Here is a 24414-nt window from a genome sequence, read left to right as displayed (position 1 = left end):
CATTTCACACTCTTATGTTTAGTAATACTCCGTTTTGGGATTTAATGAGAATTTACCTTTATTATATAAGTTTTAAAAGTTTCAAAATTTTGGGGTGTTACAGTTGGTATCAGAGCCTAAGTTTGACCCTAGGATAAGACTCTTAAGACAAGATTTTAGGACATTAGGCTTAAACTCTAAGAAATCAGGAACATAGGATTTTGGAATCATAGGACACACGGTGAGATTGTGAGGCCCCTAAACTTCCCCTCACCCTAATACACACCTAATTTAAAGAACTCCCCTTCGCTTATCACATCAAGGTAAGGGTACAACACTCTAACTCGACATTACTATAAACATTGGCTCCGTAGATCAGCAGCATGTCACCCAACAGGAGACAATCAAGGACTCCGGAACCTGCCACACACGACCCCCTGGCTCAAATCCTACAGCAACTAACCTAAGTCGCCCAAGCACTGAGCGACGTAGCTCTCCGCAACAACAGACCACCACCACCTCCACCAAACACAAACTCAGAAGTCGCCCTACAAGTTTCAAATCATCGACCACCCACTTTCTCGGGAGAAGAAGATCTCGCAATCCTTGAGGAATGGATTCGGACCTTCGACAAGATTCTGGGATTGGTAGAATGCCCAGAAGAACGTCGTGTATAGATAGCCTCATTCTACTTCGGACACGAGGTAGACCTTTGGTGGATCCACAAGGGACCCACTTACAGACAGGAACTAGGGTTCAACTGGGAAAACCTAAAAACACGACTACGAGAACGATTCTACCCAGGACACGTAAGAGCATCCATGCACGAAGAGTTCCTACACCTAAAACAAGGAACGACTACCGTCATGGAATACCATAAACGGTTCCTCGAACTAGCACGCTTCGCACCAGAACTAGTCCCCACGGAGGCAACCAAAATAGAAAGGTTTGTATCAGGCCTCAACTTCGAAGCCCGAAAAGCACTAGTAGTAAGCAGACCCCGAACCCTCAACGAGGCTTATTCCAGTGCCACCAATCTCTATCGGATTCAACTACTACAACATGGGGTTCAGGAACAGATTCAAAAAAGGAACACAGGAGGTGGAGCACCACCTATAAAAAGAACGAGAAACGACGCTAACATGAGGCCAAGCAATCCAGCTGGCCAGAGGCCACCCCGAGGAAACAACGAAGCTAATACAAGGAGCTTCCCTTGCCCAAAATGCAACAAAGACCATAGAGGCAAAGACTGCATGGGAAACCCCTGGATATGCTTTAACTGCGGAGGAGAAGGACACAAGTCCTTCCAGTGCACTCAACCCTCGAACTCGCGCCCTACAGTCATGGGCCAACGCGGAGGCACAAACAATCAAGGGAATTACGGTGCCCCCGGAAAGGTGTTCGTCATGAGCCGCACACAAGCTGAACTCGAGGACGAGGGAAACCTCGACGAAGGAAACATTGCCCCAGGAGACGAAGATCCCGCAAACCCACCAAAAGAAAACCAAGGAGACGAGTTCTGTTTAGGATAACTAGCGAATCCCCTGTAACCACCCTCGTAGTAGAATTACTTGTTTAGGTTAGCTACTTCGGAATTATTATAAATAAAGAAGCAAAATCAAAATGATTTAGCATAAAGAAAAAGGGACTAGACTACCCCGAAAACCCGCATCAACAAACAAGAAGGACCAACCAAATCTTCTACCACTAGAAGACAAAAGAAAGAAAAAGCCAATGAGTACACAACAAAGAAAACTAATGCTATCAATGGGAATGGAACCTTGGACCTCTCACTTACAAGATCAAAATCTTAACCACTAGGCTATTAGTGTTTCTTGAAACCTTAAGGGAATACTCCCTTCTTAAACCCCTACAAACCCCTAAAACCCACAAAATCCCCAAATCAAAAACCCTTCTTCTTCCTCCAAACACACAACCCCCTCTCTCTTCCTCTCACCCCCTCTCCACGTCGCCGGCACCACCCAAAACCGCCACAACAGCCATTACCAAGCAAACCCCCGGCGACCACCCACACGGCCCGCCTCCGCCGCCTGGAAGCTACCTGCGACAAACCCGCCGCCGCCATTGCCCGGAGGCCACCTGCGACGAGCCCACTGTCACGGCGAACCCATTGCTCGCCCGGCCACCTCCCGTTGCCAGCACCGGCCTCCTGCTCCGCCCAGTCCCTCGCACCCTCGCCATTAACCCCAGAACAGCAAGCCGCGCCGCCTCCCTTCGTCGCTGGAGTTTCGCCGGAATTTCGCCGGAGCCTCACCGGAAAAAGCATTGCTCGAAAAACATCAACTAAAGGAATCTCAAAATGCCGAAGAAGCCCGTTGGTATTCGAACCACGGAATGGAACGACACCGATTACACAGTAATCGGAGGTAAAGCCCTCGAACCCGACCAATTCTCTCCGGAGTTGGTCGATATGCTTAAGTTTCAAGGACTCTTGGATATGTATCACACCCTCAAAGGGGATACATACCCCGAATTGGTGAAAGAGTTCTATCACCATTTAGTGGCTGTCAAGCGGGGTGATAAAGTGGAAATCACCGCTAAAGTCCGAGGCAAGGAGATAGTACTCTTCGAAGGCCGCTTGGCTAAACTCCTAAAACTGACCACCACAGGTGTGTCAGATTACGACCGGAAGGGGTGGATCGGTACCCAAGGCACGGGGTATATACCTCGGGTACCTACTAGGAAAGGAAGAAGGCTTCACCTCGGCCACCCGGCCTAACAGGAAATGGCTAACCGCTGAACAAAAGATACTAGTCATGATTGTAACTGATAACTTGTTGCCTACGAACAACAAAAGCAAGGATGTGGGAAGCTTGGAGTGTACCTTTGCCTACTTCCTAAAACACAAAATCAAGTTCAATCTACCGGCCCTTATGTTGAAACACATGGAGTTTTGCAAGACTAGCAACCGGCTTAGTCTACCTTACGGGATGATCCTAAGTTGGATCATGGAGAAAAAGGGAGTGGACCTGAGCCACACAGAGATCAAACCCGTAAGCGGCATGGTTTTCAATGCCCAGAACCTCCGCCGCAATGACATTTACTACACCGAAGGGGGACAATACATCACCCTCGAGGAGGTTTGCCTTAAACCCGAAGAGGAACGAAGGGAATTGGTTGATCAACTGGATATATCCAACAAAAAGCTAAAACGGGCAATGCAAGAATGTGGGGGAATGGAAGGAAATGAGGAACAAGAGGAGGATAGCGAACCTAACCCACCAGCACCCGCACAAGAAAGGGGAAACCCAGGGGGCCGAAATGAAGAATCCATCAACGAGCGCATCCTCGCGCAGCTCACCCGGCAAAACCAAATCATGGACGAAGGGTTCTCATCCCAAATCCACGTAATGCATGCACTAGACCAGAGGGTGGCAGCAATCGAAACCATATTGGGCACTCGCGGGGCATCCAGCTCAGGAGCAGGAAACCAAGGTAGACTCGAACTTTTCAATCACCACCTCACCAGAAATCCAATCTACCCCAGCAAAGAAAACACGTGGAGCCACATTTCCTAATCAGGAGGCCAAAATACATGACGTCCAGGGGTGAAAGAATGGATCCACGCACCGGCATCGGGGACGAAGCCTCTTGTATAAGGGGGGGGGGGGGGAGAGTGTAACACCCCGTGTTACGACCACTAAACCAAACTAATTAATTAATTACTTGCCTAAAAAGGGAATTAAAATCCATTAATTAGCTAAAAAGGGGTCCACCATAGTCCATGGACCCTTATCCCTAAAACCAACCCCTTAGTTCTATAAGGAATAGAATTGGCAAGCCCATACCATTTAGACCCTAATTAGGACTCTTAGATATATAAATAGGGACATAGGAGGCACCTAGAACCCAAACCACAATAACTTTCACCACACAAGAATTTTCAAGAATTCCCATAGGAGAAATCAAGAAAGAAGAAATCTTAAAGAAAGACCCTTCATAGCCAAGGAATTTAATTAAGGCTAAGAGGTAACCCATGTCTCAATAAAACCTATTTTCTTTGCTATAATCCTCTTCTTTGGCTTCCTCTATATGCTCGTGTCTTAATATGATAATTGTGATGTGATCTTGATGATTGATGAGATGATTTTATGTGTGATCTTGATAATCTTGATGATGATAAGAGAATCTTGATGATTGTCTGATATTCTTGATAAGTCTTGATGTTTCTTGATTTTAAAGATAAACTATGATCTTGTTAATTTAAATATGATTAGAGTCCTAGGTTGAATCATGAATTTCGTATTGGGATTTTCTTGGTATATTTGGGTGGGAATTCACATGTTCAGGTGTTGATTATGTTTAGAAGTCATGATAGGTTGTGTTCTACGTGATTGTTGCTTTTGATCCGTTAATTGCCTACGTGGTGTCGATTAATCGCGTTTAAAAGTGTCTAAGCATGGTTTCGGGTTCCACAAGGGGTCCCTGGACGTTTATTTTGATAAAGAGTCAGTGGGGGGTAGGGGGACCCGCCACCTACCCGCTGCCCAAAGAGACGCCGCCGGCAGTGGGCAGCCGGCAGGCAGGCGATTGCCCGCCGGGCACCCGCTGCCCGGAAGTTATCGCCGGCGGGTGCCCCTCCACCCACCGGCTATCCGTTGGTCATTGCCCACTTTGGGACTTTGGCTTCCCCGTTTGATGTTCCACAACCCCCGTGGTGTCTGAACGGACTCTGTTTGTCGTGCATGAGTCTAGTTTGATGTTTCGGGTACCATTCTTAGGATAAAAGAGTCTTATATATTGCATGCTAGTTGAATCGGTAACCCGTTGGCCTAGCAGGAAGATGCATGAATCCCTTAGGACTATTCTTAGTATGTGGATGTCACACATAAGTTTATTTATACGTTTTCCCCCTTCCCAATGCGCTAATGTGTACTACTATGTGTTATGTGTGCATGATACCCCAATTTGGTTGCGATCAAATTGGTTATTCCTGAGCTGCGGTTCAGAAGTTGGCTGCGGTCAAATTGGTTACTCATGAGCTGCGGTTCATTCTCCTGGCTGCGGTCAGTGATTCACTTCTTGGGCTGCGGTCCACATGGGCCTCGTGTACTATGGTCCACCGACTGGACGCGCCAGGCGGTGTGTAGGGCCACTAGCCCGAGGAAGGCCATAACCCACCGAATGAGTGATCAGGCGGTGTGTAGGGCTATGGTCGGCTGCGATCCACCGAGTGTACGTGCCAGCGGTGTGTAGGGTTGTAGTCTCCGAAGATCATCGCCCATCGAATGAGTTCCTCAGGCGGTGTGTAGGGCTTTGATCTACTACGACCCACCGACTGAGCTCGTCAAGCGGTGTGTAGGATCGTAGTCCCCAAAAGAGGATCACAGTCCACCGACTAAGCGCGTCAGCGGTGTGTAGGGCTGTGATCCGCCGTTGAAACTATCGACGGTCTATACGGTCGGTTGCGATTAACCCCTTCATGCTGCGGTATGAGGTAGGGTGCTGCGGGGCCGTGTTAGAGCTATATGCGCTAACCCTCATGTTTGGGGCATGCGATTGGTCCCGTGGCGCCACCAAAGTGTGCTTGTGTGACATGAATAATGATTGAATGATGATGTGAATGATTTGAAAGTGAACTGTGACCTTAGATACATGTTCCTTTTGATATTGTCTCTATATAACTGATTATCATTGTTAATGTGCTTATCCCTACCTGTCGAGTCTATTCCTGGTTTTAAAGCTAGAGTCTCCTAAGTATATATCTTCCTGCTTCAAAATGGTTTTCGTATATATATATATATATATATATATATATATATATATATATATATATATATATATATATATATATATATATATATATATATATATATTTACCTATATTGTATTTCAACGCGTTGGAGTGGGTTACCAGCATCATTCGCTGAACAGATATATTTGGCTTTCAGGTACAGATGAGTAGACCCCGGAGCGCGCTAGAGATCCGAAGCATAGATTAGTTAGTTTTCCTTTCGGCCTGCGTGCCATGATGATGTATTGACATTGTGTTGGGGATATTTAGTTAGTTCAGCCTGTGCATCTGAGTTCTTCAGCTCAGATGTGGCATAATACCCCGCACTCTTATGTTTAGTAATACTCCATTTTGGGATTTAATGAGAATTTACCTTTATTATATGAGTTTTAAAAGTTTCAAAATTTGGGGTGTTACAGGCGGGGTTATGATCACAACCCCGGAAGGATTCCGCCTATACTACGCATTGAGGTACAATTTCCATACTCATAATAACGAGGCAGAGTACGAGTCGGTCATCGGGGGCTGCGTTTAGTCATGGCTCTCCATGCCGCCAGGGTGCGCATAAAGACGGATTCTCGCATAGTGGTCAACCAGCTGAAGAACGAATGCGTGACCAGGGAGGAGAGGCTAGTACTCTATAAGGATGTGGCTGAGGGGTTGCTAGATAAATTGGAAGCCTATGAGATTACCCACATCACGCGAGCAGAAAACACGGAGGTTGATATCCTATCTAAGTTGGCCTCGGGAAGTACACCTTCACACCTGTCGATGGCTTGTCGTATCGAGGTCGTGGAACGGCCGAGCACCGAAGTGCTCTCAGTTTGCACAGTTGTCCGGGTGTCCACTCCCCCGCCTGGCCGCGAGAACTCCTTCGATTGGCCATGGTTTGCGGACATGGTCAGATACAAACAGAAAGCAAAGCTGCCCAGCAACAAGGAAGACGCCGATCGTATTAGGAGGAGGGCTCCCTCCTATGAGTTGGTGGACGGGTTGCTCTATAAATGATCCTATAGGGGGCCACTATTGCGTTGCCTACCTCCGGAAGAGGCTAAGACCGTGATGACTACCGCCTATCGTGGGATTTGCGCGACCCACCACGGGGCCAACACTTTGGCTAGAAAGCTCATCATTCAGGGCTACGACTGGCCAACCATGGTAAAAGATTGCGTCGAAGAAGTGCTAAGATGCTCAATGTGCCAAATGTTCGCTAGAAAGGGCACCCGACCAACGACCTTCTATACCTCGATCACCACTGCGATCCCATTCGCCAAGTGGGGTATCGATCTGCTCGGGCCACTCCCTAGGCGCCTGGGCGAGTGCGCTTCTGTATAGCAGTCGTGGACTATTTCACTAAATGGGCAGAGGCAGAGCCCTTAGCAACTATCACCGAATATCAATGCCGCCGTTTCGTTTGGAAAAACATCATTTGAGCAGTTGGTAACAGACAACGGGCGGCAGTTTGATAACCAAGTCTTCGCGACCTTTTGCGTGCAGAACGGTATACGGCATATTAAGGTATCCGTAGCCTATCCCCAGGCCAACGGACAGGTCAAAAACCTGAACCGCACCCTCCTGGACGGGCTGCGAAAGAAGCTGGAAGAGCTGGGCGGAACGTGGGTGGAACAGTTAGAGAATGTCTTATGGGCTTACCGAATAACTCCGCGAAGGGCTACGGCCCAAACCCCCTTTGCCTTGGCATACGGGTTCGAGGTGAAGGTCCTAACGGAACTCTTAGTGCCTAGCCGGTGAGTCCTGCTGCACAATGACGAAGGCAACGAAGAAACGTTGCAAATTGAGAAGAATCTCTTGGAGGAAAGGCGAGACGTGACTTATGCCCGGATGGTCAAATACCAGCAAGCTGTCAAACGCTATCAGGACAAAAGAGCCAAAACCAGATACCTCCAAGTAGGGGATCTTGTTTTGAGGGAAAGGACGACCAGTCGGCCCACCAAGGGGGGAAAAATGGCAGTCAAGTGGGAAGGACCGTACCGGGTAGTGGATGAAGTCTACTCGGGGACTTACCGGTTAGAAACCACGGAAGGAGAGCCCGTGGAGCGAACATGGAATGCCCACCATCTTAAGAAATTCTACCAGTAACCGGATAGTGGCATTTGTTTCCCAGTCTTTATCCTTTGATTAGTTCGTTGTAGGAACCTAGCGGCCATTAGTTTCGTGGGAATATCCTTTCAGTTGGTTAAAAATAAAGTTCAAGTTATTTCGGCAACAGGGTTTTCCTTTGGTTCTGATCACCTCCTCTCTACGAGGACGGCTGATACCGCCTGCTAAGGCGAAGGCTAGGGATGGCAATTCTACCCGCACCCAACGGGTTACCCGCATCTCCGCCCCAATGGGTAATAAAATACCTGCATAATTGGGTAATGGGTGCGGGTATGGGGGAAAAGTTTTAAACCCGCGCGGGTATGGGGCGGGTGCGGGGAGAGGTATCCCCGCCCCGCACCCGCCCCCGCATATATATATATATATATATATATATATATATATATATATATTGTGTTATTATATTTATGTCAATGTCAATATCAAACTAGTGTTGAAGTCTATAACTACTTTTTTGTACTAAGTCGAGGATTTGAAGCACTAATATAATTCATGAAGATTTGAAGCATTAAACTTGAAGTATTATATAGATTTTTGGGTAGTAAGGGAAGGTCCTAACTCACTAATATTACAGCTTCTTATTATTTTTTGGTGCTAGTGGCTAAGAATTTATACACTAATGTTGAAGTTGGAAGCAAATGTAATATTCAAGTTGGTAGTTATTTGGTGAAGACTTTGATGCACTAATATTATAAATTTTAGTAATAAAATTTTATTAGATGTAAGTTTCATATTATTAATGAGACTAAGGTTACATGCAAAATCCCCATGGGTATTCCCCGCACCCGCAAAATCCCCACGGGGGCGGGTATGGGAAGGAATTTCATTACCCGCGCGGGTGCGGGTATGGGGAGTGGGGTGGGATTGCGGGGGCGGGGGCGGGGGATATATCCCCTACCCCCGCCCCGCCCCATTGCCATCCCTAGCAAAGGCGGCCATGCCACGAGGAAGATCATCTCCTCTCTACGAGGACGGCTGATACCGGCTGCTCAGGCAAAGGCGGCCATGCCGCGAGGAAGATCACCTCCTCTCTACGAGGACGGCTGATACCGCCTGCTCAGGCGAAGGCGGCCATGCCGCGAGGAAGATCACCTCCTCTCTACAAGGACGGCTGATACCGCCTGCTCAGGCGAAGGCGGCCATGCCGCGAGAAAGATCACCTCCTCTCTATGAGGACGGTTGATACCGCCGACTCGGGCGAAGGCGGCCACGTCGCGAGCAAGTCGTGGGGTGTTCCTCGGGTGCTCGTAGGCAACCAACCTCGCCCACAGAGGGACTTAGCAAGTTTTGAAGTTCCTCGGGGGCTCGTAGGCAGCCAACCTCGCCCACTGAGGGACTTAGCGAGTTTTGAAGTTCCTCGGGGACTCGTAGGCAGCCAGCCTCGCCCACTGAGGGACTTAGCGAGTTTTGAAGTTTTAAACCCGCGCGGGTATGGGGCGGGTGCGGGGAGAGGTATCCCCGCCCCGCACCCGCCCCCGCATATATATATATATATATATATATATATATATATATATATATATATATATATATATATATATATATATATATATATATATATATATATATATATATATTGTGTTATTATATTTATGTCAATGTCAATATCAAACTAGTGTTGAAGTCTATAACTACTTTTTTGTACTAAGTCGAGGATTTGAAGCACTAATATAATTCATGAAGATTTGAAGCATTAAACTTGAAGTATTATATAGATTTTTGGGCAGTAAGGGAAGGTCCTAACTCACTAATATTACAGCTTCTTATTATTTTTTGGTGCTAGTGGCTAAGAATTTATACACTAATGTTGAAGTTGGAAGCAAATGTAATATTCAAGTCCTGGGGTGTTCCTCGGGGGCTCGTAGGCAACCAACCTCGCCCACAGAGGGACTTAGCAAGTTTTGAAGTTCCTCGGGGGCTCGTAGGCAGCGAACCTCGCCCACTGAGGGACTTAGCGAGTTTTGAAGTTCCTCGGGGACTCGTAGGCAGCCAGCCTCGCCCACTGAGGGACTTAGCGAGTTTTGAAGTTCCTCGGGGGCTCGTAGGCAGCCAGTCTCGCCCACTGAGAGACTTAGCGAGTTTTGAAGTTCATCAAGGGCTCGTAGGCAGTCAGCCTCGCCAACTAATGGACTTAGCGAGTTTTGAAGTTCCTCGGGGACTCGTAGGCAGCCAGCCTCGCCCACTGAGGGACTTAGCCGAGTGTTGAAGTTCCTCGGGGGCTCGTAGGCAGTCAGCCTCGCCCACTGAGGGGTTTAGCGAGTTTTGAAGTTCCTCGGGAACTCATAGGCAGGCAGCCTCGCCCACGGAGGGACTTAGCGAGTTTTGAAGTTCCTCGGGGACTCGTAGGCAACCAGCCTCGCCCACTGAGGGACTTAGCGAGTGTTGAAGTTCCTCGGGGGCTCGTAGGCAGTCAGCCTCACCCACTGAGGGGCTTAGCGAGTTTTGAAGTTCCTCGGAAACTCATAGGCAGCCAGCCTCGCCCACGGAGGGACTTAGCGAGTTTGAAGTTCCTCGGGGACTCGTATGCCGCCAGCCTCGTCCGCTGAGGGACTCGGCCTTTTGGAGAGTTCCTCTAGGGCTCATAGGCAGCCAGCCTCGCCCACTGAGGGACTTAGCGAGTTTCGAAGTTCCTCGGGGACTCGTAGGCAGCCAGCCTCGCCCACTGAGGGACTTAGCGAGATTTGAAGTTCCTCGGGGACTCGTAGGCGGCCAGCCTCGTCCGCTGAGGGACTCGGCCTTCTGGAGTGTTCCTTTGGGGCTCGTAGGCAGCCAGCCTTGCCCACTGAGGGACTTAGCGAGTTTCGAAGTTCCTCGGGGACTCGTAGGCAGCCAGCCTCGCCCACTGAGGGACTTAGCGAGTTTTGATGTTCCTCGGGGACTCGTAAGTGGCCAGCTCGTCCGCTGAGGGACTCGGCCTTCTAGAGTGTTCCTCTAGGACTCGTAGGCAGTCAGCCTCGCCCACTGAGGGACTTAGCGAGTTTTGAAGTTCCTTGGGGCTCGTAGGCAGCCGGCCTCGCCCACTAAGCTTAGCGAGTTTTGAAGTTCATCTGGGGCCCATAGGCAGCCAGCCTCGCCCACTGAGGGACTTAGCGAGTTTTGAAGTTCCTCGGGGGCTCGTAGGTAGCCAGCCTCGTCCCTCGAAGGATTTGGCAACTCTAGAGCCCGTACTCAGAAAATAAACTTGCCGGAAGGAAAAGAAAGCAATCGATAAATAAAAAGCCCGTCGGGCAAGTTTCGCATTCAAAAGCCCCAAAGGGCAGACTCCGTTCAAAAAGAAAAAAAAATTGACGACCTGTCTACTCTAAGTTCACCCCCTCCGTTGGTCTAGTTGGGATGTTCTCTTGGGTAGATGGCGGCCCGCAGCGACGACGTTGTAACTGCCCAGCCGCCTCGACCTCTTCCTCCTCCTCCAGGTTAAGCAGTGCCGCTGGTCCAATGTCACCTGCCAGAGTATTGGGATCATCGGCTAAGCCTGGTTGGACGCCTCTTCCTCCAACCGCCTGATGTTCCAGGATAGCCTCCCCCTATCCATGTGCGGGGGTAGCAGGGTATGACTGGTCATCGTACAACTTGGCTGGGAGACCGTGGCGGTAGGGATCAAAGTCTGAGTAGCGCTACCCCAAAACGACGTATATCTCCTTCTGAATATCCACCATCCCGGCCTGGTAGTCCTCAGTCCCCGCTTCAACAAGATACGCCTGACCGGCCACCGTAGTCAGCCACTCCATAGCAATCCCCTCGGCGTTGGCCCTTGCTGACTCTGCCACCTCCCTTCGGAACTCAGGAGACTGCCTAAAAGCAGTCAGGGCAGCCTCTCGGGCGTTATGCAGATCAGCCGCCAGTTTATCATTTCTCCTCTGCTCGGCATCCAAGGCAGAAGCATCCTGGCCAAGCTTCAGGTTCAGATCGTCTACCTGGGCGGCATAGGTGTCCCGCATGGCGTGCAGGTCCTTCAGCTCGGTCATCATGACCTTTTGGCGGTGACGGAGGGCGAGTTGGCACATTAGGGCCTGTAGTGAAATTAAGCTGTTAAAGCACAAGTCTTAATGGAGGGCAGACAGGATGAGCCAAGGAAGATAGATACACCTGGTAGCTACGGTGGGCGATGCTATCAATTAGCAAGTCGGGGTCCCCCCCTTCAACGGACTCGAGGTCCTTGGGGAAGATCACCTTATCCAACCATTCGCCGACTGGGTAGCGGCCCTTGTGGATACCCTCTGTCTCGTTGGCCAACCAGGATCCTCTTCGCGGTTGGGGCCTCTACGTGGGTCTCGCCGGGCCGTCTGACGTTAGCCCGGCGAGTGGGAGATACAGCACTGGTAACCGGGATAGCATCTGTGGCAGACCTCCTCCGCCTTGTATCTGCGGTGGACCGAGCTGTGGCGAAAGGCGAACCCCCAATCACTAGGGTCCCCGGGCTTCGCACAACCAACGGTTAGGTGGAGTCTGCTTGACCGGCCGGGCTCTTGTCCTTCTCTGCGGCAGATAACCGCGCCCGGGCCGAGGCTCGTAGGATGGAGCGATGATCAACCATGGCCTCCTGGGGTGCAACGACGGGCACGGGGTCGGCAACCTGGACCTCCTCTTCTCCTTCCTCCTCTTCCTCGGACGACTGGTCTGTGTCGTTGTTTCCTGCAAGTACGGAACAAGGAGGTTAGGCCCGACATCCTCATCGAGTAAACATGTTGTGCACTACGAGTCGAAGGGGACAAACCTGTCTGAGGAGCCTCGTCTGGCAAAAGACCGGCCTTCGACATGGCCGCCAGCCGCGACCAGCGCCGAGCAGGGACCATCTCGCCCCCGGTGAGCCGTTGGACCAGATCAACCAGATTGTCCGGGCAAGGTGGCCGCCCGTCAAGGCAAAAGCAGGACGACTACCATGTAAGAGGAAAATTGAAGGCCGGAAGGTGGTCGGACGAGCAGACGAAGAAGAAATCTTCCTTCCAGTCCTTGTGGGAAGAGATCAACTTGTCCAGGAACTTGCGAACTTCTTGGGCGTGAATCTGCACAAAAACCGTGGAAACTTGGCCAACCGGGCTGAGCAGGAAGAGTTGCTGGAACAAAGGCAGAGTAGCCTCAACCCCAAGGCGATGACAGTAGGTAAGGAAGGCCATTAGAAGATAGTAAGAGTTGGGCGTCAGCTGACCGTGCACTATTGTAACACCCCGAAATTTTTAAAACTTTTCAATCTTATAATATGAAAGCAATTCTATTAATTAATTCTAAATAGAGCATTTTGAACATAAGGGTCTGGGGTGTTATGCCACATTTGAGCTGGAGAACTCAGATACACAGGCTGTACTAACTAATTATCCTCAAACATTGTCATTACATCATCAAGGCGTGCAGGCTGGAAGGAAAGACTAATCTATCTAAGCCGAGCATCAAACATTGCCAACCTGGTTCACCAAACTGCTTCTTCTCCAAATTTCTCAACTCAGAGCTCAAACAAACACTTCTAGACAACCATGAATCAAACATATAACATCAACAACACACAATAAACTCATCAACAAGTATTCTTAAACATTTCTAAGCATCTAATCTCAAGAAATCTAACTTTAACAGGCCAAAATAATAGCTTTGGGAATCCATAGTTTATACCTTTGAGCTTGACTTTCTCTAGTGTGGATCCCTCTTCTTCTTCAACAGAGATTTCCACCCTCACCTCTTATTTTCTCAGACAACCAAAAATACAAGCAACACCCATCAAAAACTCAACACAGTGATGATGAAAGAGATGAAGAGAATGGATGGAAGCAGAGTGTCAGGAGATGGAAATGAGTGAAGGAGGATGAAATGGATGGAGGAAAACTTACTGTGATTCTTCCTTCTCTACTAGCTGACTTCTACAACTTTGAATGAAGGAGGCAAAATGGAGGGATCAAGTTCTCAAGAGTGAATAGTATTGTTTAAATAGGGTACGAAACCCTAGGTGAGATATTTTGCTTAGAAGGATAGTTTGGTCATTTGGCTTTTTGAAATTCTCAGGTTTCTCACTCAAGGCTAAGCTAGGTAATGAAATAGTTTTAATCAACTTAGGAGATAAAGTAGATTTCTTAAAAGGATGCTTTTAAGTAAAAACATTTGACTTGGGTTCCTCAAGTTCCTCTTAGATTTCTCTTAGATTGACTTTTTTGGGTCAAAATTTGATACATAGATATACTCAATACTTGGGATTCTCGAAATAGGCTACTACTTGGTGTCGAATTAATAAAAATCACGGTTTAAAATATTTAATTCATACACCTGTTTTAGACAAATTTTCGAAGGAGTAAAAATAATCATTTTGCGATTTATAAAATAGAATTTGGAAATTAATTTTTGAGTTGTCACATAAGTTGTGCAACATATTTCTGAAAATGTTGTAACAACATTAATAGTTTTTATTATAACAATGACATTAAGTTTATGGTGAACTATCACGAGTTGAATTCTTTAGCATTTATTGGATCTTTCGTCACATCAAATTGATCATGGGCCATTAAAATTTAAAAATACTCAAAATTCAATGCTGAGAGACATAAAGCAAGCAAAGACTCATGATGTTGGCTCATATAGATGAATTTTGAGGATTTTTGGTTATATTGATACAATATTTTTGTTGTTTCATAAAGTTACATTAATAAATCATCGTTATTGCTCTCTGGCATGAAAGTTGGGTTTCTTTTTTTGTTTTTGTTTTTGTTTTGGAGATTATTTATAAGGTGTATGTTTAAAGTTCCTGTAATTGTAAAATTATTCTACACGTTAAACCTTATTGGCTATTTTATTTAGTAGTGTTGTTGTTAGAATTAATTAAGGGTTGTTAGTGTTAATCTTCCTTTGGACCACTTGATATCTATCAAAGTAATTTTGAGTGGACAATATGCATTGTCAAATGCAAAGAAAGTCAGCAACAACGCACAAAATAAAGCTTTCAAACAAAGAGCATGTGGCTGAGATTTATTCGAAAAAGAAGGGTGCTAATATTAAGGATCAGAATGAGGTTTGAATATTTGCTATAAAAAGGAAGCTACACCAAAGAGGAAAGTTGCCAACTTTGAGACTACAATTCTGATTGCATACTTTCCTTACAAATCTTCTTAATTTAAATCTGCTATGTTATTCAATTGTTAAGAAGAATTAATCTGGGATACTTGATCTGTACGTGGTACTGCTGAAGCATCTTGTGAAGATTGTTCGGGCATACGTGTTTTAGTCCTGAATAGGTGTTAGAAAGAGTGGTAGTGGTAAAGGCTAGAGGCCATTTATATTTACCTCTTGTAATACTCCTTTTGGTGAACATCTATAGTGGATTGGGCAGACGTGGGTTGCCCCGCAGACGTAGGAGAAGGAGCTCCGAACTGCGTAACAATTCTTTTGTGTTTTTACTTTACTTTATGTTTTCTGTCTTCGTTATTTATATTTGTTTAAACAAATTAAATTAATGAATGTAACTGGTGCATAACTTAAAAAACAAGTAAAAATACGTTACATCTTGCTTTCAAGACTCACGGTGCAATTTCAATTGGTATCAGAGCCTGTAGACTTAATTTATTAGTCTATCGATCTGGCGATTCCGTGTCTCTTGAATTCAAGTCTTCAACGGTTTTTATTATTTATCTGCTTCTTGCTTATTTGTTCGGTTTCACGGGTTGTTAAGTGTTACAGAATGGATCGAGCTAAAATTCTTCCCAGCTGACTGGTGACAACTACGCTTATTGGAAGGCTCGCACCCGTACACACCTAAAAGCACAAGGTGAAGCAGTGTGGCGGTCTATGGTGTCAGGTTGGACTCATCCCACCAAACCCAGTACTAGCACTAATGGGACAGAAGTAGCTAAACCTGAGACTAAGTGGTCTCAAACAGAGATAACTAACGCTGGAAACAATGATAAGGCCTTAGACACAATTTACTCTCTTATGCATGAAAGTCAGTTTTCAATTGTTGCAGGTACCTCTTGAGCTAAAGGTGCTTGGGAAACCCTTGAGTCAACTTACGAAGGAACTACATCGGTGAAACAATCAAAGCTGCAGCTGGTCCAGTCTGACTTCGAAGAGCTTCGAATGAATGAGGATGAGACAATCATCAACTTTCACACTCGCGTACAAGAAAATACCGAGATCTTACCTCCCAGGTTTAGAATGAAAGTCACAACTATCCAAGAACATGATGGCTGGGAGAATAAAACGGTTACTCAGTTAATGGGAAATCTTAGAACATATGAAATGGAAATCTTAACTGATCACACGAAAAAACAAAAAAATGTTGCTTTTGCCACTGAAGAAAATAATGTTGCATCTGATTCAGACGAAACAGGTGATGATACAGTTTTCTAAAATTCTGAAACAGGTATCCAAAAATTCTCGCAACAGAAACTCACAAAGGGGAGCCAAATCGTCCAAAGCTGGTCCCAGGACAGGTTCATCAAACTTCAAACAGTCTGTCTCACGTCCAGGACGGTCCAAAGAAAAACCCAACAATAAAGGAATTAAGTGCTATGAATGTGAAGGCTTTGGACATGTACAAGCAGAATGTGCCACCTATCTTAAACGTAAAAAGTCTATGACAGCCATTACCTGGAGTGACGATGAGCCTGATGTTGAACCAGCTGGATCATATGTCGAAGAAATCTCGGGCAACTTTGTCGCGTTTACTGCACGTGTCACTGGATGTTCTGAATCTGTTGAAGGAGCTGACTCAGAGGGTGGTGAATATGTCTCCGCAGAAGATTTGGAACTAAATGCTTTGTCTTTTGAAGCTGAGTTTAATAAGTTGTATCCCAAATGGGAAGCCCTAAGAAAAGTAAATCGTAAACTAGCTAGTGAGATAGAGATTGTATCAAATGCTAGCAAAGTATATCAAACTCAAATAGGTGATAGGAATGTACTACTTAAAGAGGCAGCTGACCGAGAAGAAAAATTACAAAACGAAGTACAGACTCAGAATGTACTACTTGAAGAGGCAGCTGACCGAGAAGAAAAGTTACAAAATGAAGTACAAACTGGGAATGTACTGCTTAAGGAGGCAGCCGACCAAGAAGAAAAACTTCAACAAGAAGTACAGACCTTGAAGCAAGAGCTAAGCACCTACAAACGACAAATCCAAATGATGGACACTACTTCAATACTTGACAAAATCCTGGATTCTGGCAGAAAAACTTCTGCAAAGTTTGGTTTGGGATCAAAGGAAATTTGGGTTAAGATCATCTGGACCTGATCCAGAGGATATCCCTGAATCCAGCACAATGAAACGCATCCACGGTATAGTAAGATCAAATAAACTACAATATAAATTCTATAACCCCGTATGTCATTATTGCAGGTTACGACCTGAATGCTACCACTTCTACAAGGATCAAAGGATTGAGAAGTTCAGGATCAAGATCATTCAACCCTTTACAAACCAAATTTGGGTTAAAAAGACTGATTATATTTCGCTTGTTTCTTTTCATTCTAAAAATACAGGAAGAGAAGAGAAATGGTACTTTGACAGTGGTTGTTCCCGCCACATGAAAGGAAATGCCAAATTTCTTAGTAACGTAAATGCCAGCAAAGGAGAAGTTACCTTTGGCGACGACATTAAAGGTCAGGTCACTGGCGTAGGCACACTCAATGTAGCTGGATTGCCAAAGCTGGACAAAGTATTGCTTGTTCGTGGTCTTCACGCTAACCTTAGCAACATAAGTCAATTATGCGACCAAAACTGGAACGTGTGCTTCACCAAAAATAACTGCAGTGTTATGGACAAAACAAACCAATGTGTTATGGAAGGTAAAAGGTCAACTGATAATTGCTATATTCTAACAAATAATATATTGTGTTGCAGGTCCAGCATAGATGAAGCTGAGCAATGGCATCAAAAAATGGGTCATCTGAGTTATAGGCTACTCGATAAACTTGTAAAAATAAACGGTGTTCGTGGCTTACCCAAGATGAAAGTCGAGTCAACCATCTATGGTGTCTGTCAAGCTGGGAAACAAACCAAATCATCTCATCCAGCTCAGCATACTATAAACACAAGTCGGTGCCTAGAATTGGTTCACATGGATCTCGTTGGTCCAACTCAAACAGAAAGTTTCGGAGGTAAGAAATACATACTGGTGTGTGTTGATGACTTTTCATGTTTTTCGTGGGTAATCTTTCTCAGGGAAAAGTTCGAAGCATCTGAAGCGTTCAAAACTTTGGGACTAAAACTCCAAAAAGAAAGAAATGAATCCATTGTTCGAATCAGAAGTGATCACGACAGAGAATTCGAAAACAAGCTGTTCGATGACTTTTGTAATCAGTCAGGAATCACTCATGAGTATTCAGCTCCAAAGACTCCCCAACAAAACGGTGTTGTGGAACGAAAAAATCGCACCATTCAGGAAATGGGAAGGGTATTACTCAACGCCAAAGGATTACTACAAAAGTTTTGGGCTGAGGCTGTAAACACCGCATGTCACATCATCAACCGCGTCTATCTTCGTTCAGGCACAACACAAACACCTTACGAATTATGGAAAGGTAAGAAGCCTAACGTTACATATTTTCATATTTTCGGCTCACAGTGTTTTATTTTGAAGGATAGGAACCTTATTTCAAAATTTGAGCCAAAAAGCGACGAATGAATCTTTCTCGGTTATTCCACCAACAGCAGAGCCTACAGAATATATAATAAAGTGACCAAAACCATCATGGAGTCCACAAATGTAGTAATCGATGATCAACCTAGTGAGATTGTTGAAGTTACCTAACCTGACGCAGTGACAGAACCTGAAGCTAACCGCCCTAAAACCCCTAACGCTAGTACTCCAGAACCAGACCCTGAGTCATCTACCTCATCGGCCATATCTAATCAACCTGAACCTGAACCAGAGTCAGAATCAGACAATGATCAAGATGATATTGACGTTCCAACTCGTATCCAGAAAAATCATCCAATCCAAAATGTGATTGGAGATCCCAGTTCAGGTTTGAAAACTAGAGGTAAACCAAAACGCGACTATCTTGAACTAGCCGGATACTCCTGCTACACTTCGCAGATTGAACCAAATAATATCAAAGAAGCCTTAACCGATGAACACTGGATCAAGGCCATGCAAGAAGAATTGGGGCAATTCTAAAGGAATAAGGTATGGACCCTAATACCTAAACCGAATAATGTCAATATTGTAGGTACCAAGTGGATCTTTCGCAACAAAACCGACGCAGCCGGCAACATCGTCCGAAATAAAGCACGGCTAGTAGCCCAAGGGTATTCTCAAATCGAGGGAATCGACTACGACGAAATGTTTGCTCCTGTAGCTCGTCTAGGATCAATCCGACTCCTTCTCTCTATTGCATGTGCACTAAAAATCAAGTTCTTTCAGATGGACGTTAAAACAACCTTTTTAAACGGTTATCTCACTGAAGATATATATGTTGATCAACCAAAAGGGTTTGAAGACCCACATCATCCGGACTATGTATACAAGCTACAAAAAGCCTTGTATGGTCTAAAACAGACCCCAAGAGCCTGGTATGAAAGGCTTGCACAATATTTACTTCAGAACAATTACAAACGAGGGGGTTCAGACAAAACCTTATTCATAAAACGATCAGGTAATCATATAACGATTGCACAAGTTTATGTTGACGACATTGTTTTTGGATCCACACAGACAGGTGAAACGAACCAACTGGTCAAAGCCATGCAACAAGAGTTTGAAATGAGCATGATTGGTGAGCTGACATACTTTCTCGGTTTACAAGTCAATCAGTCAAAAGAAGGGATTTCATATCCCAAACAAAATATGCTAAAAATATTATATCTAAGTTTGGTCTTGAATCGGCCAAAGATGCCCGAACCCCTATCTCAACAACAACCAAATTATTCAAAGACAACAATGGAACTTCTGTTGACTGTACCCTGTACAGAAGTATGATTGGCAGTCTAATATTTCTAATAGCTAGTAGACCCGACATCATGGTAAGTGTTAGGATGTGTGCACGTTACCAAGCAGATCCGAAAGAGTCACACTTGAAGGCGGTAAAACGTATTATAAAATACGTCAAAGGTACGCTCAATTACGGTATTTGGTATTCCACTGACACTAATCTCAGTCTTACAGGTTTTAGTGATGCTGATTGGGCCGGAAACGCCGATGATAGAAAAAGCACGTCTGGTGGGTGTTTCTTTATCGGAAAAAATCTAGTCGCTTGGCTCAGCAAAAAGCAGAATTCAATATCTCTCAGCACTGCAGAAGCTGAGTATATAGCTGCAGGTAGTTGCTGTACACAGCTACTCTGGATGCGTCAAATGCTTTCCGACTATGGTGTAGATCAGAAAAACATGACACTTTTTTGTGACAACACCAGTGCAATAAACATCTCCAAAAACCCTGTTCAACATTCCAGAACGAAGAACATAGATATTCGTCATCACTTCATTCATGAACTAGTTGAAGAAAAAGAAATTACATTAGATTACATTTCTACTGACAAAAACCTTGCAGATTTATTTACCAAACCATTAGACAAATCCAGGTTTGAACTCCTTAGAGCAGCTCTTGGAGTTTGCAATCTCACTGCCTAATTCCACCGATCAGGTATTATTTTTATTTTTATTTTCTTGATTACTCTAACAGTTCTATTTTTTTTTCTCTTGTTTGATTTTGCAGGGACAAATTTTTTTTTCCCGCGGCTATTCCTTCAAAAATTAGGTGTCCAATTTTTTCTTGGTTATCTTACCTTATAATACGTTTGTTTTTTTTTTCTTCTTAGAATCCCAATTCAAAACAAACACCTTACTCTTCTCCTACCTACACTCAAATCCCTAACTAATACAATCTACACCTATGTCTTGTAGCTATCACATCTCACACGCTTTTTTAAGAGAAACATCACATCACCAATTTATTGCTTTGTCTTCCTTCTCTTGCCTCCACTAAACCGAGACAACATCTTCCTTTTCATCTTCTCAACTTCTCACCATTGTTGATCCACAAAAGCTTCACTTATGGAAAATCCCTTCCTCTCCTTCGTGTCCTCCTCTGAAAGGGAAAATCTCTTCTGACAGATTATTGATGGCGACTCTCCCATTTCTCCTGAGGCTACGGATAGAGTTCTTGCTACCATAAAAAATGACGTGTCTCTCCTTGAAGGGCTCACGGCTAAAGAACATCGACAAATGCTTGCTCTTGCTCGGCACATCACAGCTACACCTTGGCCGATTCCACCTGTGACAGCCGCTGCATTGATTCCTCCTCTACCCGAGCCTGTGTCGATCACATCTCCTCAAGATGTGGTATTTCCCGTATCTTCTTCTCCTTCACACACTATTCCCTCTCTATCCACCGCTAGAAAAATTGATTTTACAGTTTCTATGCCTGAGCAATTTGTGTCTTCTTTATCTCATGGTAATTTCGATGTTAAATCTTTACCTTTACCTGGGGATCCTTATGATCCAACCACTCACAATTTGCCTAGGAGTACTGAAAATTTGGTATCCTTATCTGATTTTGTGAGTTCTCTACCATCGAATTTTGCTATTCGAAATATTGCTCAACATCTCTCTGCATTTGTACTACCCGTGTCATGCTCTGCTTTTACTATACCCATAACTATTCCTACTTCTATAACCAAGACAGAACATGCACCCTTACCAGTGTCCCCGACCCAAGACTCTGTGCCCATTATTACTGTACCTCTGTCTAAATCTTCCCGGAAAGGGAAAGAAAAATTGTCTGTTTCAGGTCCTACCGAGAAGAGGAAACTTTCTAATGTAGATGATGTGGAGACTATATCTGAACACAAACATCAAAGGAGGGGGTCCACTCTTCCACCCAGAATCACTTGGTCCCGAGCCCTTGCTGAAACACCAGCCGTATCTGTTCTATCCGGTTCGAAATCTAAGGGTCCCAGTAAGAATTATAAACCAAGGCTTCTCTCACCTGCACTATCAGCCGAGTGGAAGGTCCATATCAATCGGGATTTCATTTTAGAAAAGTCAATTAATGAGGAGGAGTTGACAAAAAAATGTAACATCATACCCATTCTGCGTGATCAACACTTATTTGCCTCGCTTCAACACGTTGGTCCCTATTCTGCTTGGTTGACAGCCGAATTTTACACAAATCTTACTATGGACACATTTACTGAAGGCTCGGCACTTTATTCGGGACAAATGGTACCCGTTTGGTCCAACAGAAATCAATGCTTACTTAGGAACCCCAAATCATCCAGCTGTTCCTGATTCAAGTTCGCACTTATTGGCTACGGCTTTGACTCATAACAAAGAGGTTTCTTGGCCGAGTGTAGGGCTCAAAAGTTTGAAGCTCACCACTGTTTATTCAGTCCTACTTTGTCTTGCATCTGCGAATTGGATCCCGGCAGTACGCCATCACCTTGTCTCGGAACAGTTAGCGGCACTACTCTATAAGATCAGGAATCGCCTTCCTTTCAACCTTGGAGCAATCATCTTCTCTCACATGATGACTTTTTTGAAAAAGAGAGAGGCCAAGATACATCTTCCTTACCCCAGTTTAATTTTTGGCATTCTTCAAGAACATGGGTTCCAGCCGTATAAGGATGAAATTGTTACCCCTCATAACAATGTGTATCAATATGATGAGCGTCTGACCCAACGGGATCACTACGATGATAGAGCATCTCTTGCTACGCTTCCGGACATCCCTATTTCTGCCCCATTGGTTTCTGCTCCGGCTTCATCGGAGGACACTTCCTCTGCTTCTATTCTAGGCTCCAGACTGGTTCTGAAAGAGCCCCAGACTTTAGTTAATCGTCGGCAAATAGTCATTACTCTTGAAGCCTCAATTGCACAAATTCAACACTTCGTAGCGTCTCAACAAGTCACCATTTCTGGCCTAGAAAAACTACGGGATGCTCAACTTACGGAAATTTCCCGCATGGAAGAAACTCATACCCGGATTCTGGCTGATGCTGGCACTGGTTCTACTGGTTCAGGGACTGAAGACGATGATGATGATTCGGTATCGGGCACCCCGTCTGCACGTTAAAAATAATCCACTATTATGATGTTCACCATCCTTACTTTGTCATTTATTTGGCAAAAAGGGGGAGTTTTTGGAGTAAGGGGGAGTATTCTTGGAGTATGAAGGTATTGGTTTTTGGAAGCTTTTAAGGTATAATTTTGGAAGTTTTGTTAAATTTTTATGGAAATAAAAGGATCATTATGTTAGGGGGAGTAGTAGTCTTTATGGTACTTTTTGATGATGGCATATGTATGGTATGTTTTTGAGCTACTACTCGCATGAACAAGTTTGATGGTAAAATCTTCCACTTTTACTTATGTTATGATCTGCTGCTTATTCGCTCCTACTATGTATGTTCTACTCGTGGTTGTGGTTGGATGCTTGAAGAAGTTTAAACAGGTATTTTGTTGACACGTGGTCCAAAAGGAATTAAGTTTTTTATTTTCTTTTCATATGCTTTGTTCAGTACCTATACTAAGGGCTATAAATAAAAACTAAACTGATTATGTTTAAATTTTTGCCCAAAGTATTTGATACTTGAGTTTTACCAAATAAAATGCCAAAGGGGGAGATTGTAAGTGTAAAATTATTCTACACGTTAAACCTTATTGGCTATTTTATTTAGTAGTGTTGTTATTAGAATTAATTAAGGGTTGTTAGTGTTAATCTTCCTTTGGACCACTTGATATCTATCAAAGTAATTTTGAGTGGACAATATGCATTGTCAAATGAAAAGAAAGTCAGCAACAGCGCGCAAAAGGAAGCTTTCAAACAAAGAGCATATGGCTGAGATTTATTCGAAAAAGAAGGGAGATAATATTAAGGATCAGAATGAGGTTTGAATATTTGCTATAAAAAGGAAGCTACACCAAAGAGGAAAGTTGCCAACTTTGAGACTACAATTCTGATTGCATACTTTCCTTACAAAGCTTCTTAATTTAAATCTGCTATGTTATTCAATTGTTAAGAAGAATTAATCTGGGATACTTGATCTGTACGTGGTACTGCTGAAGCATCTTGTGAAGATTGTTCGGGCATACGTGTTTCAGTCCTGAATAGGTGTTAGAAAGAGTGGTAGTGGTAAAGGCTAGAGGCCATTTATATTTACCTCGTGTAATACTCCTTTTGGTGAACATCTATAGTGGATTGGGCAGACGTGGGTTGCCCCGCAGACGTAGGAGAAGGAGCTCCGAACTGCGTAACAATTCTTTTGTGTTTTTACTTTACTTTATGCTTTCTGTCTTCGTTATTTATATTTGTTTAAACAAATTAAATTAATGAACGTAACTGGTGTATAACTTAAAAAACAAGTAAAAATACGTTACATCTTGCTTTCAAGACTCACGATGCAATTTCAATTCCGTTTGTGGGCTTAGACTCGTAGATTTGTTATCTAAGCCATTGGAATATGGACTACTCTATTACTATCTTTGGCTAAGATTAATGAGAGTGGAGTGACAGACGTGTCAACTCTGAAAACTTAGCTGTCAGCAATAGTATTAAAGATAATGAGTTAGTCATGCAATTTATTAGCATTTTGCTAATAGTTTCAGATCCCTACTTAAGGCATGCTTATAAGAATTTTAGGGATCATACATG

The sequence above is a fragment of the Ipomoea nil genome, unplaced genomic scaffold (genome assembly GCF_001879475.1).
Source record: "Ipomoea nil cultivar Tokyo-kokei standard unplaced genomic scaffold, Asagao_1.1 scaffold2779, whole genome shotgun sequence".
NCBI classification, from domain to species: domain Eukaryota; kingdom Viridiplantae; phylum Streptophyta; class Magnoliopsida; order Solanales; family Convolvulaceae; genus Ipomoea; species Ipomoea nil.
Note: the sequence above shows the minus strand (reverse complement) of the source record.